The following is a 19,130-nucleotide window of genomic DNA, read 5'->3' on the forward strand; positions in this document are numbered from 1 at the left end:
GTATATTGAAATTCAGTTATCAAACAAACCCTTTTTTAAAGCCTACTTCACAAACCTTGATCTACATAGTTTACAACCATTGGGTATTCCCATAGTTCTTCACTTTGGAGATGGGGGACCAGGCTAGATCCCTTAGATTTTATTTTAGACTTGTGATTATTACCAGGCAGACGCCGGGAATATTTCTTCTCCAATCACCTCCGGCCAGTTCCAGGGTGTGTGTGGGCACATCAGTCCAGGTTCATGGTGAGACCTGCCATGGGTACAATAGTAGATTATCCTCTCTTCAGCCCAGTGAAGTCATATCCTGAAAGCCTAACTTAGGATGACCCCAGAAGCCCTCCTCCCCCTTGACCACAGTGGCTGGCATTTAAAAGGTGGGGAGGCAGGAGAGAGGCCATACGACAGAAGTTAATGAAAGTTTCTGAATGTCCTTGCTCATGCTTTTTATGGCCCCTGTCAGGAAACAAAAGGCAGAGTATTATAAGATGCAGTAGGCAATGGCCCTGGAATGGATGTTGGAGGACCCTACTTCCTTTCATAAGGAGATAAATGCATCTAGGGAACAATGACTGGTGGTTCTCCAGTGATGGTAATAATGTGTTTACAGGAAGACAGGCAGAAATGGGAAACATCTTATGTTCTTGGGATTTGTGCTTCATGGTGTGTCAGGCTAGATGGGAAGAAAAGAAAAGAAATGGGAGGCCTGATCACAGCACTGCACCTTGGAAATGAAGCTCACTTTAATTTATAGTTTCACTGGGCGTGCAGGTGGGGGCCGAGGAAGGTTTAAAATGACTCAAAGAAAATTACCTTTGGTTATTACCATTGGAAAGATGTCTGGCTCAGCTCCACGCAGACTTCTCTGTGAAGAAGTGGTGTGGGTATTGAAGAAGAGCGAAATGGCCCAAGGCAGGGGGGAGACTGACAGCATGACTGTTGTTGAGCCAAAGAACAGAGTTGCCTCTTGACATATGTATGGCTAGGAGTGGAAGGAGCTTAAAGGGACCTTGTTGCCCTACTACTCTGTAGGAAATATACACACATACACACACACACATTATCACACAATACATATATGTGTCTATACACACACACATATATACACACAAACATGCAATATACACGTGCATGTATATAATGTATTTATATGGTATGAATTTGCTTTATTAAATTTATAATAATATCTAATATATAATTTATACATTGCATTTGTATATATATTATGTGTATATAAAAATACAAACACACATGTGTGTATATATATGTATATATGCATATGTGTGTATGTATATATATATATAGAAAGACTCAAACATCTCGGTGCTGTTTTAAGCTATTAAAGTTTAAGACTTTTGGTATGCTCTGTGTGTATGTATTTGTGTGTGTATTTTACAGATGCTAGTTGATCTGTCTACTTCCTAGATATTCGTATGAAATGCTAATTTTGGGAGAGGCTGAGGCAGGGGGCACAAATGGGAGGCAGCTAATTGCTTGATGTCTTTGGGGCCAAGCCCCAGGAACTAGATGTATGAACCCAGGGATGAGGAACTTAGCTATCAAAGCCTGGGCTGGAGCTCACTCCAAAGAGGCAGACAAATGAAGTCGGCAGCAGCCCCAGAGGAAAGACATATCCCTATCAATGACTGATGGGTCTGCTGACCAATCTGACTGGTGGAAACAGAGCCACCCAGAGAAAGGGCGGGGTGGGAGGGTGATCAAAGGATACTCCAGGCTCAGCTCTCTATCCACTGGGCCCCTCTCAGTTTCCTTGTCTACAAAATGAAGGGGTTGGACTGATGGCCTCTGAGGACCCTTTTCCCTGTAGGTCTGTGGTCCCATGATTTCACGATCCTTGAATTGGGGACATCAGATAACAAAGAATTATCCTCAATTACAATTTTGCAAAATTTAGATCCAAGGCTACTTGAGAAGAGGAACCTTGTCTTCTTGGCATCATACTATCTTTTCCTCTGCAGGGTTGAACAGGTGTTCAACAAATGTTTGCCAAAATCTTGGGGGTTGAAGAGCCAGAGAAGGGAACTCAGGAGGGATCTGTGAAAGCCACGGGGGCTCACTTAGACGGGAGCTCAGAGACTATGGGGTCTACCCTCTCTTTGCCCCCTTATACTTCTAAATGCCCCAAGGGCAGGAGCTGTGCCAATCCCCTTTTCTGTTTCCTTGCAGAGACTAGTATCTTCATTCATTTATGGAACAAACATTTATTAAACTCCTACTGTATACAGAGCATCTACTGGAGTTTGGGAGATACTAAGTATTATTTACTAGTAAGAGAACTTAGGAAATAAAGGATGGTCAGCTAATGTCATTGGCTAACTGTCTTTACCAGGGCTATTTGCTGGCATCTACACTGGCAATGCCCCTTGAAACCATATACCAAAGAAGCAGAAACCCACGGGGTTCTACTATCAGATGGCTGTGACTCAGTGGGTCTCCTCCAATCCCCAATTCCTGTCTGCCAGGGGCAGTGTGTATTTGATTGGCCGCCCCACTGTTGACTCAGTGCCACCTTGTATGATGTCCTCACTTGTAATGTCTTGGGCTGCCCATCTGAAAAGAAATATGCCGATGTTTCCCTCATAGGGACACCATATGAAGTATTAATGAGCTGACATTTGCAGAGTGATTAAAGGCATATACCCTAGCAGTCATGTGTTAGCAGCCATCAGCTCCTTGAAAATATCTCACACTTAAAATCCTTGTTCATGTCATGTTGTAATACCCTAAGGACAACCTGGTACATGTGATGGTTTAAGAATCACTCTTTGTGCTTTTCTGAGGGACAGGGAAGTGAGGGAGACAGTGGCCAGCTTGGGACCTGGCATGGTGGGAATTTGTTCAGTTGTCTCAGCCTGACTTCATCCATAGTATGTTATAGAAATGCCCAGTTTTAGCCAGGAGGAGGTTATAGTCTCCAAAGAAGAATGAACAAGAAGGTTAACAGGAGACATTCTTCTCTAGTCACTTGGCCTGGGACCATAACCTTGACCACCTGGGCTTTTGCCAAACAAGATCCAGGCTCCCTGCAGCCCCTAAGAGGTATACTCTCTTTCACCAGGACTTTGTGTGCCTCAGTTAAGTATAACTTCCATAGATGGGCTTCTTTCTTTAAAGTTGACTTAAAGGAAAGGCAAGGACACTCATCTCCCTAAAAATCTTCTGCTTTTTAGATGCAACATTTTTCCCTTCTCTGCTAAGGTCATGCATTTGTTGTTTGATGCTGAGCATGCCCCTTAGTCTCCCTGGGCCTTAGTTTACCCATCTATAAAATGAGGTTCCTTCCGGCTCTAAATCTATGATCCTATCATCCACTTTGTATGCCTCTTTTATATACCTCTATGTGTACATTTTGCCTTTTCCATTAGAATAAAAGTTCCCAGAGGTCAGGGACTGGTTTTGCTTTTCTTTGTATCCCCAGCAGCTAACATAGAGTCTGAGACACAGTAGACACTTAATAAGTGCTTGTTGATTGATTTAGGGAGAGGACCTAATAATAATAGTAACTGTAATCATAATAGCTCACATTTATATCATATTTTAAACTTTATAATGCATATCATTCAGCTTTAAAATAACCTTATAAGGTTGATGCTGTTACTATCACCATTTTACATGAGGCAACTGGAGATCAGAGATGTGAAGTCTGCCCAAGGCTATTAAATGTCTGGGATAGGATTTGAATCTGTCTTCTTGACTCCAAGCCCAATATTTGGTCCATTACTCTATATACCCCTCACACTGATTCTGAACTGCTCTTAAGGAACTGTCCACTCTCTGCCCACAGTCATGGTCACATAGGGAAGGAATGGGAAAAGAAGAGCAAATACCCAATTGTTTTAGTTTGGGGAAGATACTCCGAGAATGTTATCAAAAGTAACGCTCTGCTTGGTGTTCCTGAACAAATATCTGTTCAGAGTTTTTTTGTTTTTGTTTTTGGTTGGAGTGGTATACATAATTGAAATAAAAATCAACGAAAACCTTGAAAAGATCAACCAGCATAACTAAAAGCCCAATAATAGGGGAATGATTAAATAAATCATGGTACATGAATGTTCAGGAATGCCATAATGCTTTAAGCTCGACAAATATGAGGAATAGAAAGAAATAGAGAGAGGCCTTTATGAAATAATACAAAAGATATGTTCTACCAAAAGAACAGAAAACCTAGTAGGACCCTGTGAGAGAAAAAGTGAATAGGAAGAAATGGACAAAAAATTCTGATGAGGACATAGGCAAGTGACTGAAAATTTAGACTATTTTGTGCTGATGTTCATCTGTTTAAATGAAAGTGGATACAAACTAAAATTAATGGATTATGCTGATGTTTAGTATTTTTAAAGTAAATTTTTATTGATGTCTTCTGTTGCTTACACAGTTATCCTAAGTTTCCTTCCCCCTTCCCCATCCCTTTTAGAGAGCCATCTCATATAGCAAATAGCATTTTTTAAAGAGAAAAAAAGAGTCAGCATAACCCATCAATACATTGAAAAAGACAAAAAAATATGTGCAATGTATAACATTTATGGGCCTCTCGTCTCCATGGAGGTGTCTTCCTATATCTTTTCATTTGAATCCTAATTGATCTTTACAATGTTGTTACATTGATTTTTTATTCTGGTTCTTTCTATTTACATTGTTGGCTCTGTTTACTTCGCTCTGCATTAGTTCATATAGATCCTTCAATGTTTCTCTGTATCCATCACATACATCATTTCTTACAGCACAGTAATAATATTCCTTTATATTCATGTACCACAATTTGTCCACCCATTCCCCAATCCATGGGCATCAACTTTATTTCCATTTCTTTGCTATCACAAAAGGTGCTGCTATAAATATTTTGGTGTATATGATGGGGACTTCCTTCTTACCAGTGGCTTCCTTGGGGTATAAGCCCAGTAATGGAATCTCTGGTTCAGAGGGTATTGGTATTTTAGTCACTTTATCTACATAATCCCAAAGTGGTGGTACCCTTTTACAGTTTTACAAAGAATGTATTCATGTGCCTATCATTCCCAAACCTCTACAAAGTTGAGTATTGCTATTTTTTGTCATCTTTGTCAGTTTGCAGGGCATAAGGTGAAACCTTAAGGTTGTTTTGATTTATATTTCTCTTATTACCAGTGATCTGAAATATTTATTTCAGTGATTGTGAATACTATTCAATTCTTTTTTTTTGAGAACTGTTCATATATTTTGACCATTTATCTATTGAAGAATGTCTATTAGGTGGAGCAGTGGATAGAACACCAGACCTGACATTAGGAAGATCTGAGTTAAAATCTGGTCTCGAACACTTGTGACCCTGGGCAAGTCACTTAACCCCTGTTTGCTTCCATTCATCATCTGTAAAATGATGATACACTGGAAAAGGAAATGGCAAATCACTCTCGTATCTTTGTCTTTCATGTAGAGTCAGACACTACTAAACAACAACACCATATCTTGGATGCTAAAACCTTATCAAAGAAATATGATTCAAAGATTTTTCCCATTCGATCATTTCTCTTCTCTTTCTAGATGCATGACAGAAGATTTTCAGTTTCATGTAACCAAATTATCTATTCTATTTTTGTAATCCTTTCTGTCCCTTGTTTGGTGTAAGAATATATCTCCTACCCATAGATGTGAGAGGCACATGATTTGTTTCTCTTCTAATTTTTAAAAAATAGTATAACCTTTAATTCCACGGTCACATACCCATAATGTATTATGGAATATGGTATAAAGTATTGGTTTAAGCCTAAAGTCTACCGGTCTGCTTTCTAGTTTTCTCAGAAATCTTTATCAAATATGGAGCTTTTTCCTAGGTGATTTGTGTTTTCTACTTTATCAAACACTGGCTAATTGATTTGAATTGTTTCTGATTCTCCCTTGTCTCATTTGTTCCTTTTGGGTGGGGGAGGGGGGGGTCAGGGCAATGAGGGTTAAGTGACTTGCCCAGGGTCACACATCTAGTAAGTGCCAAATGTCTGAGGGCAGATTTGAACTCAGGTCCTCCTGAATCCAGGGCCAGTGCTCTATCCACTGTGCTACCTAGCTACCCCCTTTATGATATTCCATTAATCTATTTCTCTATTTTTTAACCAATATCAAATTTTTCTGATGACAGTTGCTTTATAATATAGTTTGAGATCTGGAAGTGCTACTCCCCTTTCATTCCTACTTCTTTTCATTATTTCCCTTGGTATTATACATCTTGTTTTTCCAAATGAATTTTGTTATTATTTTATCAAGTTCTATAAAGTGTACCCTTGGTACTTTGGTTGATATGTTAAAAGTGGAAATTAACTTTGGTAGGAATGTCATTTTTATTGGTACAGCCTATCTATGAGCACTGAATATTCATCCAGCTATTTAAATCATTCTTCATATCTTTAAGGAATACTTTGTAAGTGACTCTATACAAGTCTTTTTTGTGTTTTGCTAGATTGGTCCCAGATATTTTACGTATTTTGTACTTATTTGGAATGGGATTTCCCTATTTTGCTTCCTGTGTTATTACGATGTAGAAATGCTGTTGATTTTGACTGTTTTTGTTGCCTACAACTTTGCTGAAACTACTAATTGTTTCAATTAGTATCTTTGTGGATTCTCTAGGATTTTCCAAATACACTATCATACAATCAACAGCTAGCGATAGTTTTATTTCCTCTTTGCCTAAATGCCTTTAATATTTTTTTTCTTATTGTTGTTTCTACCATTTCCAAAACTATATCAAACAAGAGTAGGGAGAGTAGACATCCTAGTTTCACTCCCATATTTGTTGGGAAAAGTTCTGGTGTGTCCCAGTTGCATATGATGCTTACTTTTGCTTTTTGATAGATGCTTTTTGTGATATATACATATTTTTTATTTTAGTGAGGCAATTGGGGTTAAGTGACTTGCCCAGGGTTACACAGCTAGTAAGTGTTAAGTGTCTGAGGCTGGATTTGAACTCAGGTACTCCTGACTCCAGGGCCGGTGCTCTATCCACTGTGCCACCTAGCCGCCCCCTGTGATATTTTTTAATAGAGGCATCTCTAGTAGACAGCCTTTTCTTTTCTTTTTGTTTTTTGTTTTTTGTTGCTGGGCAATGAGGGTTAAGTGACTTGCCCAAGGTCACACAGCTAATAAGTGTCAAGTGTCTGAGGCTGGATTGGAACTCAGGTCCTCCTGAATCCAGGGCCTGGGTTTTATCTACTGTGCCACCTAGCTGCCCCCTTTATGATATTTTTTGAAGGATCTCTTTATACCTATATTTTTTAGTATTTTTAGCATAAAAGAGTACTGTACTTTGTCAAAAGCTTTTTCTGCATCTGTTGAGATAATCATGTGGTTCTGGATGTTTTGGTTTTTAGTATGATTAATTTTGTTGATTGTTTTCCTAAAGTTGAGCCATCCCTTCACCCTTAGTAAAAATTCTGATTGGTCTTGTACAAATTGCTGTAATGTGTTTTACAGAATTTTGTTGAACATTTCTGAGTCAATATTCATTAATGATATTGGCCTACAGTTTTCCTTCTTTGCTTTATCCTTCCCTGGTTAATGCTTAGGATTCTATTTGTCTCATAAAAGGATTCTGGTAGGGTGCTTTCTTCTCTGTTTTTCAAAACAATTTGTGAAGTATGGGTACTAATTGTTCTTTTAAAATTTCATAGAATTCTCCTGTTGAATCATCCATCAGGACCAGGAAGTTTGTTTTTTGTTCCTTTGTTTTTTAGGTCCTTTACAGATAGATTTTTTTCTATTTCTGAGACTTTTAAGTGATGTCTATTTATTCTTCTGAAACTTTGGGTATTTTATATTTTTGAAGATATTCCTCTATTTTGTGTGTTCTCAAAAGCATATAACTGTGTATAATATGTTCTGATTATCCTTTTTATTTTGTAGTTCTGTTTTTATTTCACCTTGCTCATTTGCTATTTTATTGATATGGTTTCCTGCCCTCTTCTTTGTAATCAGATTAGCTAAAGATTTATTGATTTTATTTTCAAAGAACCAGCATTTAATTTTAAGGTTTATTTCTATAATTTTTGTTTTTAATATATGTATCTCTCCTCTGACTTTTAATATATTTTTTGTGTTTATTTTAAATTTATTTACTGGTGTTCTAATTTTTTAATGTACATTTAGTTCATTGTGGTGGGGGGGAGACCTGTTTGATACCACTGATCTGGTTCCCTAAGATAGGCAGAGAAGAAGAAAAGAGTTTTAGAAAGAGGAGAAAAGATGGAGTAGCTCATGAAGCAGTAATTCCTGGTATCTGCAGGTTTCCCTAAGCTCCATTCCTCTTCAATTCCCTGTTCCCCAAGTGTTTTCTTTGTTCTCCTTCACACCCTATTTTTCTCATGCTCATAACATCCCTGAGCTGGTCTAGAGGCCCCAATCCAGAAACCATAGATAGAAACCCATGTTCTCTCTCTCTTTCAGAATTTCTCTTAGTGACCATTAACACTTGAAGATATTATCTTGGCTGTGAAGGGAAGACCCTGGGTCCCTAGAATTGCCTTGAAATCAAGTTGGGTCCAGCTTTAATTGAGGACTCAGTTGCCTCTTCTCTCAGAAGACAGAACAAAGTAATCAAGTAACTTGGAGTGTGGAGCAAGCCCTAACTGCCCCACCTTGGATCCCCAAAGCTATCTTGATCAACTTAGCTTATGACCTTTGGTTTCCTTTCTGCAACAGAGCAATTCATGAGCTGAGTTGGCCTTCCCTGCCCTTATTTGGTGGAGCATCTTGGTTTCCCTCTAATTTACAAGGAAGTATTCCCCTCTGCAGCAAAAGCAGCTTTGTTTGAAGGATATTAAGGAGAAGGAAAAGAGAAAAGCGCCTTCACAAAGAGAACAACTGTCTATAGCTGCCTGGTGAGAGTGTAACTCCTATGCCATTATTGAATTATAATCTACTTCTTAGTGGCTCTGAGCCATCGAGAAGCAGAACACACCACACCTAATGAGCCCATGGGTCTGGCACAAAGTCATACGGAGAGGGATGAGGGGCGTCTTCCAGGATTAGGTCACAGCAAGAAGGCCCATGGGGATTGTGGTAACCTGGGTCAGCTCCAGGTATGGTATATGGAGGCACAGACTCATTGAATCTTAGAACTGAGAGGGACCCAAAACACCATTGAGGTTAATGCTGAGGTCAGCAAATCCTCTCTGAAAAATCTTTGACAAGATGTCATCCAGTTTCTGTTTGGACCCCTCCAGTGACAGAGACAGTCCACTCTAATTCTGGACAGATACAATTATTAGGAAGTCAGCTGAGGGAAACTCAATTGTCCAGGGGGATGGTCAGTCTCATCTTCTCTGAACATGCTTAAGAAATAAACAATGAGGGGGCAGCTAGGTGGCGCAGTAGATAGAGTACCAGCCCTGGATTCAGGAGGACCTGAGTTCAAATCAGACACTTAACAATTACCAGCTGTGTGACCCTAGGCAAGTCACTTAATCCCAATTGCCTCACCAAAAAAAAAATAAAAAAGAAGAAGTAAACAATGACCATGATAAGAAGTCCTGGGAGCTGAATTTATACTGTTCCTTCTAACTAGTGCCATTCTGGATGCTCTGATGATCGAAAAAGTTTGAGAGACATAGTTTCTGGGTAACTTAATCATTTTATTAAAAAGGCTAGTAGGGGGCAGTTAGGTGGCACAGTGGATAAAGCACCAACCCTGGATTCAGGAGGATCTGAGTTCAAATCTGGCCTCAGACACTTGATACTTACTAGCTTACTAGCTAACCCCAATTGCCTCACCAAAAAAAAAAAAAAGGCTAGCAGGTTATTAATAAAAGGATGGTCATTTGGCCATCTCTCTCAGGCCAAAACACACCTAATGGTAGTGAGGTCACAGTTTATATGCCCTTGGAAGAAGAGGTGTTCCTGAGGGATGGAAATCAACTCAGATTGTTAACACAATCAGACTTTTGAGCTATATTAAAATGAAGGTCTTGGGGTACATGACTTAGGTCACTCAAATCTTGGCCAAAAAGACATCAATTTCCATATCACCTGTCTTGATAATAGGGAGAAAAAACCTTTCCTCAGACCTGTCTGAGAAAACACAATGAGCAGGAATACACCCATTAGACCAAATTTAGAATTTCTTTTACGGTCTGATTAGATCTTAGTCTGAGTAAATCTCAAAGAGAGAAAGGGAGAAGAGAAAAGGGGAAAAACCTTGGTCTTAATGCAATAATTATTAAATATAAGAGAGAAATATTCATTTCTCATAATGCCAGTGAAATCTCCCTCCCTGATTTTGTCCTTGGTAATTAGTGCTTTCTCTCATCTCAAATTCTCACGTGTTTATTTATCTATGTTTTCCAATAGAATGTAAGCTCTTTGAGAACAAAGGCTTCAATTATCAATTTGCCTTTGCCTATGCAGTGTCTATGGTAGGTCCCTAATAAATGTTTGTGAGATTGAATTGGATTGGTTTGAGGTGGGAGACCTCTAGCAGCAGGGGTGGCACCTCCTTTGAAAGGAGTCTGGGCAGAGAATGGCATTAAGTTCTGGCTGTATTGACCACAGAGCCAACCCCATCAGCCTCGCCAGGAAAAAGTCAGCATCAGTGCACTTCTTTCAAGAAAACCCTGACTGGAGGGCAAGACAGATGCTCCCTCCACCACCTATCCCCCTTCGCTTTATTTATTCTTCTTTCCCTTATTAATTCTTCTTCCCCTCTCTGTGTGTTTTGGTTGAATCAGACCATCACAGTCTCCTTCAGGATCTGTGGGAGGAAGAGGGAGAAAACTTCTCCAGATCAGATGGGTCAGATGGGGAATCATTAAGAAAAAAACTGCCAAGATCTAGGACCCAAGTCAGATTTGAAATACGTGGGTGGGGAGGACTGAGGGAAGGTTGTGGTGATTAGTTTAGGAGCAGTTCAGTCACCCTAGGCTGACTGTTGAGCCTTGGAAAAGGGTCAGGGAGGCAGCCCATCTCCCTCAGTGGAGGTCCCCTGGGGAGGTGAAGCATAGGAGATTGGGGACAGCCAGCCTTGGCTTCTGAGGGGTCCAGCTCAGGGCTACAGATGGCGCATTTCGGCCTTTACCTCAGAGACACTGGCACAACCTCGGCTTCAGCCTGTATTTTTCTTGAATTCATTTTCATGGCCACCCCTTCCCTCTCTCTTTACCCAGTTTACATTGGGGCTGTTACTTGGTTAGACACTGGAAGAAGAGCTATTTGGTTTTTATGCCCCATCACCTGCTGGGGGGGCCCTCCCATGACACACCAATGAACATGATGAGGCAGTTTGGTGGCACAATGGTTAGAGCACCAGGCTTGGAGTTGTTAACCTGTAAATTAAGGAAACAATCAATATAGGAGAAAATAAGGTCTTTAATTGGGGCAGAGGAACTATAGCTCCTGGTATCGCTAAGTAAGAAACTAGGAATACCCAAAGATGGGAACTGATGACAGGGTTTTTATGGGGTAACAGAACAAAAGGGAACTTAATGTAAATGAACCTTTAACAAAAGAAACCATAGGGGCAGCTAGGTAGTGCAGTGGATAGGGCACTGGTCCTGGAGTCAGGAGGACCTGAGTTCAAATCCGGCCTCAGACACTTGACACTTACTAGCTGTGACCCTGGGCAAGTCACTTAATCCCAATTGCCTCAAAAAAAAAAAAAAAAAGGAACCATAGAACTGTCCTGAGTTAAGTATAGATGCTACTTAACTCTAAATAGAAACTACTTAATGTACTTGGACCTTTTACATAATAACATAAAGTCCAGGGAATTAGGTGGGAACCATTGGGAGGGGATAGTTTGCTTAGGGGGAGGTGGGGGAGGTCCATAAATCGATCAAGAGACTAGAATTACTAGGAATGGAGTAGGTGGGGATCAGTCAGTTCTTGGTAAATTTGTAGTTATCAGAATCAGGAAGACCTGAGCTCAAGTCCAACCTCAAACACTAGTGGTGTGATCGTGGGCAAGTCATTTAACCTATGTTTACCTCCATTTTCTCATTTGTAAAATAGGGGTAATAATCACTTCCGCTATTTGTGAAGTACTTAGTTTACTGCCTGGGACACAATAAGCACCATATGAATGTTAGTTATTATTATTAGGATCAAGTGAGACAGTGTTTGTAAAAAGTGCTTAGCCTAGTGCCTGGCATATAGTAGAAGCTTAATAAATTCCTGTTTCCTCCCTCCTTTCCTCCTTCCTTTCTTTCCACACTACATTCCTTTTCTCCCTGTCTGCCTTCTTCCTTTTCCTTCCTCCTCTGCCTCCTTCCTCCCTCCCTTCCTTCCCTTTTCCTTCCTTCTTTCCTCCCTCCCTCCCTCCTTCCTTCCTTTCCTTTTCCTTCTTCTCTCCCTCCCTCCCTCCCTCCCTCCCTTTCTTCCTTCCTTCCTTCCTTCCCTCCCTCCCTCCTACCAGACCCCAGGATGTTTCTAGCTTATCTGGGTCTAGTAATTTAACTTCATCAAAGGACAAAGTATTTCCTATCTCCTTATTTATCTTAGGTTCTAGCTCCTTTTTGGCACAGCTAGAGGTGTAGCTTTGAAGTAGGTGAGCAAGGCTTATGAGAGGGTATGCATCAGCTTGTCAGCTGGTCTCTCAGTGCCATCCTATTCCTTAGATTGTGGGGGAAGGGAACTTTATCAAGATGACTTGAAAAAACATGCATCCAGACCAGAGCTATGAGGAGCAATCTGAAATATTCATGCCTTGGCCTGCTCCCATCTGCATTCTGCCTAGCACTGGGTCATTCCTCTCTATCATCTCCCAGTGGCTTGTGGCCCCCATTTTGGTGTAGCTTCTAAGGTCATGGTTTGACTGTGCTAAGGAATGGAGGGTGGAGGAGAGGTTTTAGAGTTTGTTAGCTTAATTTCCTTGCCTGATGCACTGAGAGATAGTATGAGAAGTGGCTCGTTTCTTGGAAACTAAATGGAAGAACTCAAAGTCCCAACATTGATGGTTCATCATCATGATGATTCAGAATCTCTTCTTGAAATGAATGGCTGCCATAACTTGGGCAAGTAGTAGACTGTGGTTTACAGTGGCATGTTGATGCTGAGCCCTGAGGGAAATTCACCCAAATGTCTACCCACACACAAGTAGCTAATGATGGGCTGGAAGAGGCAGGAACCAGAGAGTTATATTTTGAACAAGCCTTATTACTGAGGAAGGGGCTAGACACACCACTTGTAATTATACTAGGAAGCATGTCGACTCCTTAACCAGTCCAGCGTTAAGTGGAGAGGGAGGATTTTGATGTTTCTGGTGTACTGGATAGAGTTCAGGCCTGGAATCAGGAAAATCTGAGTTCAAATGCAAATGCACTAGCTGAGTGACCATGGGTGAGTCACTTAATTAACCTTTGCTTGCCTCAGTTTCCCCATCAATGGGAATCATAATGGCACCCACTGTTAGCATTTGAAAATTAAGGTAAGCTGAGACACAAAGTTCTGAGCACGATCAATTTATTATTTAGGCTAGCAGTTACCGATGGCAGTGACATGGGATAGAATTTAGGGTCAAATTGATTGTGAGTCATCCCAAAAGAATTACAAGACTCAGTGACTCAGTTTCCCAAGTTTTATTGCAATACTGTGGGTGACCACAGGGAAAGAACCAGAATAGCGGAAAGATATCTCTCCAATAGTGAAAGAAAAGACAGTTATATTTATAGTATGGATAAATTGGTTATCAGTCTCATTATAATATTCTCCACCTTGGGGAGGTATAGGGGAGGGCTTATCCTAATTTGGAGTTTGTGGGGTCCTAAGCCAACCCCTGAGGTGGGTACCTTTTTCAATGGAGGTGTGTTTTGGGGGTTTATGGGTCATAAGGTGAATCTGGGGACAAATTTGGCCTTTTCTGCACATATCTCTTTCTGGTTCCTATGCTTAGTTTCAAAACATCTTCATTTATCATTTATTCCTAGTCTGAATTTCTATAGCCTGTCATTTTATTTAAGGTCTTCATGGCCCAGCTCCCTCTGTTCCCATTATGGGTACCGATTACTGTAGATAAGAGAACCTAGCATCCTGACTTGTAAGTTATCCATTAACTGGGGTCTGAATCCCTCTTAGAGCTCATATCTGAATTAGAGCTTGGGTCTTAGGTTTTTCTATTAACCCCTTTTTGCCTCCTACATCATTAGCTGGTGGCTCAGTAGATAGAGCACTGGGCTCGGATTCAGGAAGACCTGAGTTCAAATTCAGCTGCAGATACCTTCTAGCTGTATGGCCCTGGGCAAGTCACTTAAGTTCTGATTGCCTGACAGAATGGAACCACTGGATCCACTGGAGAAGGAAATGTCCATCCACGCTAGTATCTTCCCCAAGAAAACCCAAATGGGATCACAAAGGGTTAAACATGACTGAAATGACTTAACAACAACAACCAATAAATTGGATCTGTGGCCTCTGAATAACCAAAGACATCGATGAATAACTGACAGGGTCTTCTATTAGAATTAGCAAGAGGACAGAGCAAAATCTCAAGCAACATCAGTGCTTTCTTCTGATTGGCTATCGATGACACAGTCAGAATTCAGATTACATCATCAGGATCTTCCCTTGTGAAACCCCTTTAACCATGGCCAAGACAAGTATGAGATTGGAGTTGCAAGACAAAGATTCCCAGGCAATGGGAGTTATTGCTACAATAGTTTAAATTGATGAGATTTGACATTTCAGGTTAATCAGTTTTCTCTGGAAATATGGGCGATGGGTGGAGTTACAATTGTTGTTGTTCAGTCCTATCCAACTCTGTGACCCCTTTTCTGGGGTTTTCTTGGCAGATACTGGAGTGGTTTGCCATGTCCTTCTCCAGCTCATTTTACAGATAAGGAAACAGGCAAACAGGGTGAAGTGACTTGCCTAGGGTCACAGAGCTAACAAGTGTCTGAATTCAAATTTGAACTCAGGTCTTCATGACTCCAGACCAGACAACTCTGTCCACTGCACCACCTTAGCTGCCCTGGGGTTACAAAGGTGGAGGTCATTACAAGACAAAAGCTTGACTTTTAGTCCAATTTCTCTGGGTGAAGTTTACAAAGGAAAAAAAAACCTGGAAAGGGAATCTTAAATCTAACTTAAGTCTTAGCAAAATAGAACTAAAATCAAGTTTTAAATTTTACACTACTTTGCCGGGCTGTCCCGAGGACCAAATGAGATAATGTTTGTAAAAGTGCTTAGTACAATAGTGGGTGCTACAGAAATGCTTGTTCCTTTCCACAACATGGGGTCCTGAGACAGGGTTGGGTTCTGAAATTCTCTTCAATCCCTTTCCTGATTCATTGAGAGATGATGGTGTAGAAGGCAGCTAAGCTTTTCATTTTCTCTTGTCCCCTTGGAGTTCAAGGATCAGAGCTGAGGAAACAATGCCCCACCTTCCCCTTTTTCTTTCAGCTCCTCCCCAGATCCCCCCCCCCTTTTTTTACTCTGACCTTCAAGGCCCAACCACTTCCTCCTCAGTATGTGTGAGGGGTTTCAGATGGCTGGGCTCCGAGAGCCGTCCCAGGATCCTAAATCTCAACTGTCATCCCTGAGAAAGAGGGAGCCCTGGTGCTCCCAGCTGCAGCTCTGCCTCTCTTGGCAGCCCTCCTGAGATTCTCCTGTGGGCTGCAGTACCCATCTGCCAGCTGGCTGCCTCCCACAGCAAAATGGATCTCTGGGCTCTGGGAAGAAGAGGGGCTGGGTCCCCCTTTTTCATGCCTTGAGAGAAGTCTGAGGGGGGTCCTTTGGGCCCCTTCCACCATGGAATACAGAGATTCCCTTGGAGATGGGAAGAGACTGGGAACGAGCCATTACTGCTGATCCTCATTCGAAGCAACATTAGAGTAGTACAATTTATCCTTCTATTCACAGCTGGCGTTTATGTGCTGCATTATGGCTTGTTTTTACGCCTTTCTATGCACTCTCTAGTTTTGTGAGATTCTAAGCAGGATAGAATCTTCAAGATCATCCCATCCAACCTCCTGATTTTATAGATGAGGAAACTAAGTCCTAGAAATGACAAATGACTTGTCTAAGGTCACACAGTCTATAAAAATCAGGTCATAGACTCATAGGTCTAGAACTAGAAGGGATATTAGCAATTTCATTATACAAATTCAGGGCTAGATCCATAGAATCTGGGATTTACCTCAGGTCGCAGTGCTTGGATTGGAATCTGCATCTTTTGCTTACAGCCCTAGTCAATTACCTCACATTGCCTCTTATGTAGAACACTAGGTGGCGCCACAGTGCACAGAGTGCCAGGGCTGGAGTAAGAAAGACTCATCTTCCTGAATTCAAATCTAGCCTCAGATGTTTACTAGTTGTGACCCTGGGCAAGTCATTTAACCCTGTTTGTCTCAGTTGCCTCATCTGTAAAATGAGCTAAAGAAGGAAATGGCAAATCCCTCCAGTATCTTTGCCAAGAAGACCCTAAATGGAGTCATGTAAAGTCAGAAAAAAAACTGAATAACAAGAAGAAGTACAGGTATAAACATCTTTACCTTATACTGGAAGATACCAACGTTAAGGGAATAGCATGCTTGTGAGTGGTAGATTTGGCATTCAAAATGACATCTTTGGACTCCAAATGCAAAGCTCTTTCCTTGGCCTCGGTTGCCTGGGACATCACTATGGTAGGTAAAAGAGAAAGACTACCACCTATGGGACCCAGGTATCCCAGCAATAGCTTCCTAACAATTACAGCCACCCGGAAATGGAATGAACCACTTTGAGGGTGTTAGATACCCTGCCTTTGCTACCCTAGCCTGACCCATACCCAAAGGGAAGACAAGTGGTTATCCAACCTCTACCTTCCCTTCCCTTCCTTCCTTCCTTCCTTCCTTCCTTCCTTCCTTCCTTCCTTCCTTCCTTCATTCCTTCCTTCCTTCCTTCCTTCCTTTCATTTCATTTCTTTTTCCTTTCCCTTTCCTTCTCTTTACTCCCCCTTCCCCTTTCCCTTTGTGCCCATGTTCTTTGTTGACCCTACATAACTCTGTATTTGGAGATAACTTTGATTTTCTCCTGTATGTGTTGAGCTGTATAAGATGTGCTGGATTAATCATGTTGGGATTCTTTCCTGTATGGCATTGAAGAAACAAGTGAAAAGACAATATTTATGCCTCCCTGGTACCCCAGAAGACTCTTCTCCATGTCCATTGAGGACATATACAATGTGTTCAAAATGCACCGTGGGCAGCTAGGTGGCACAGTGGATAAAGCACTGGCCCTGGATTCAGGAGGACCTGAGTTCAAATCTGGCCTCAGATACTTGACACTTACTAGCTGTGTGATCCTGGGCAAGTCACTTAACCCTCGTTGCCCCACAAAAAAAAAAAAAGAAAAAAAAAAGCTGACTTGGTCAATCAAAATGCACCGTGGCTGATTTGCTGAGGACCACACCTTTTTCAATGGGAGGAGGAAGGGAACTGGATGAGGAGGGGGTTAGTCATGGGAGTGTGAATAGTCTGCTCAACCTGGTGCCACCTTACATGGACAGTAAGAGAACCTGCTTCTGGAAAAGTGGAACAGAGAGCCTGCTGCTTCCCAGTAGGTGATGTCTGTTTCTGTCTGAATTGTCCTGATGATAGAAATGCTGTTGGAAAGCCTCTTGAGTGCCTGCTGAGCCAGACCTGAGTGTGCCTACGAAAGCAAGCCATCAGTGGGTCAAATGCTTCTCCTTCTGTTCTATGGTATAAAGACAGTTCTCCGGGCAGCTAGGTGGTGCAGTGGATGAAGCACCGGCCCTGGATTCAGGAGGACCTGAGTTCAAATCCAGCCTCAGACACTTGACACGTACTAGCTGTGTGACCCTGGGCAAGTCACTTAATCCTCATTGCCAAGAAAAAAAGAAAAAAAGAAAAGAAAAAAGACAGTTCTCCTTTCGGGGGGGCTGGGGAGTCAGTATCCCTCCACCCCACCATAAGGCCAGTTGACCTATGGCGTCTTGGGGAAGCCTACGTCTGGGATAGGGTCCTTCCTGTTGATCTGGAGCCTTATGAGATCTCAAATGGTTGGACAAGCCCCCTGAGGTCTAGCAGACAAGCCTGGGAAGGAGTTTTTTGACTCTGGTCCAGCAGTGAACCAACCCAGCAGCTGAGGCGCCATGTCAGGGGGCAAGTTATACATCAACTCTGATACACCTAGAAGGGAGCTTGGTGGTGGGAAGAAAGTTTGTTGTTGTCACTTTATGTTTAAGTACACTCCCCAAGGGAGAGAAGGAGACCCAACTCTGGTTTTTATGATATCTTTCCAGTTAATTTTCCTTTGTAAAAGAAAATTGATATCAATTGGTTAACAGATTTGGAGAAGAAATCACCTGGTTAAATTGACAGTGAAGCACTAATCACTTTTATTGAGTTGTTCCGATCATGCCCAATTCCTCATGACCCCATTTGGAATTTTTTGCCATTTGCTTCTTCAGCTCATTTTACAGATGAGGAAACTGAGGCAAACAGGGTGAAGTGACTTGCCCAGGGTCACACAGCTAGTAAATGTCTGAGGCCTGATGTGAATTCAGGTCCCCTTGATGCCATGGCTGGTGTTCTAACCATTGTGCCACTTATCTGGTTGAGTGGGTCAGCTAAGTGGTGAAGTGGATAGAATGCTGGACCTGAAGTCAAGAAGACCCATCTTTATGAGCCCAAATACAGCCTCAGATGCTTACTATAACCCTGGGCAAATCACTTTACCCTGCCTCAGTTTCCTCATCTTTAAAGTGAACTGGAGAAAGAAATGGCGAACCACTCCAGTATCTTTGCCAAGAAAGCCCCAAACGGGTCATGAAGAGTTGGACTCAACTGAAACAACTGAGCAACAACCACTAGTTATTTGTGACATAGAAAAGATACTAACTAGCTCTGGGCAGTTGATATGGGGGTGATGGAGAGAGGTACCAGAATTGGGGCTAGATCCAATTCCATTAGAAGAAAACTCCTGACCTGTCCAGAACCTCTTCCCTGCTGCCGGGAACTTCTCTCTTCCTCCTCCCAAATAACCTTTTATTATATTTTTAACAAGAAATTAAGAGTCTACGTTTCTACAAAATGCTATAGCATTTTAAAAAAATTTGAAACTTTAAAACCATCTCCCTTGGGAGATGTAGCCAGCTGTACTCTGGGGAACAGACTTGCTAATGCTTGTGTGGGTTGGAAGAGTTGCTACTCTAA

Source organism: Dromiciops gliroides, chromosome 5, assembly GCF_019393635.1.
Source record: "Dromiciops gliroides isolate mDroGli1 chromosome 5, mDroGli1.pri, whole genome shotgun sequence".
Classification (NCBI taxonomy): Eukaryota; Metazoa; Chordata; class Mammalia; order Microbiotheria; family Microbiotheriidae; genus Dromiciops; species Dromiciops gliroides.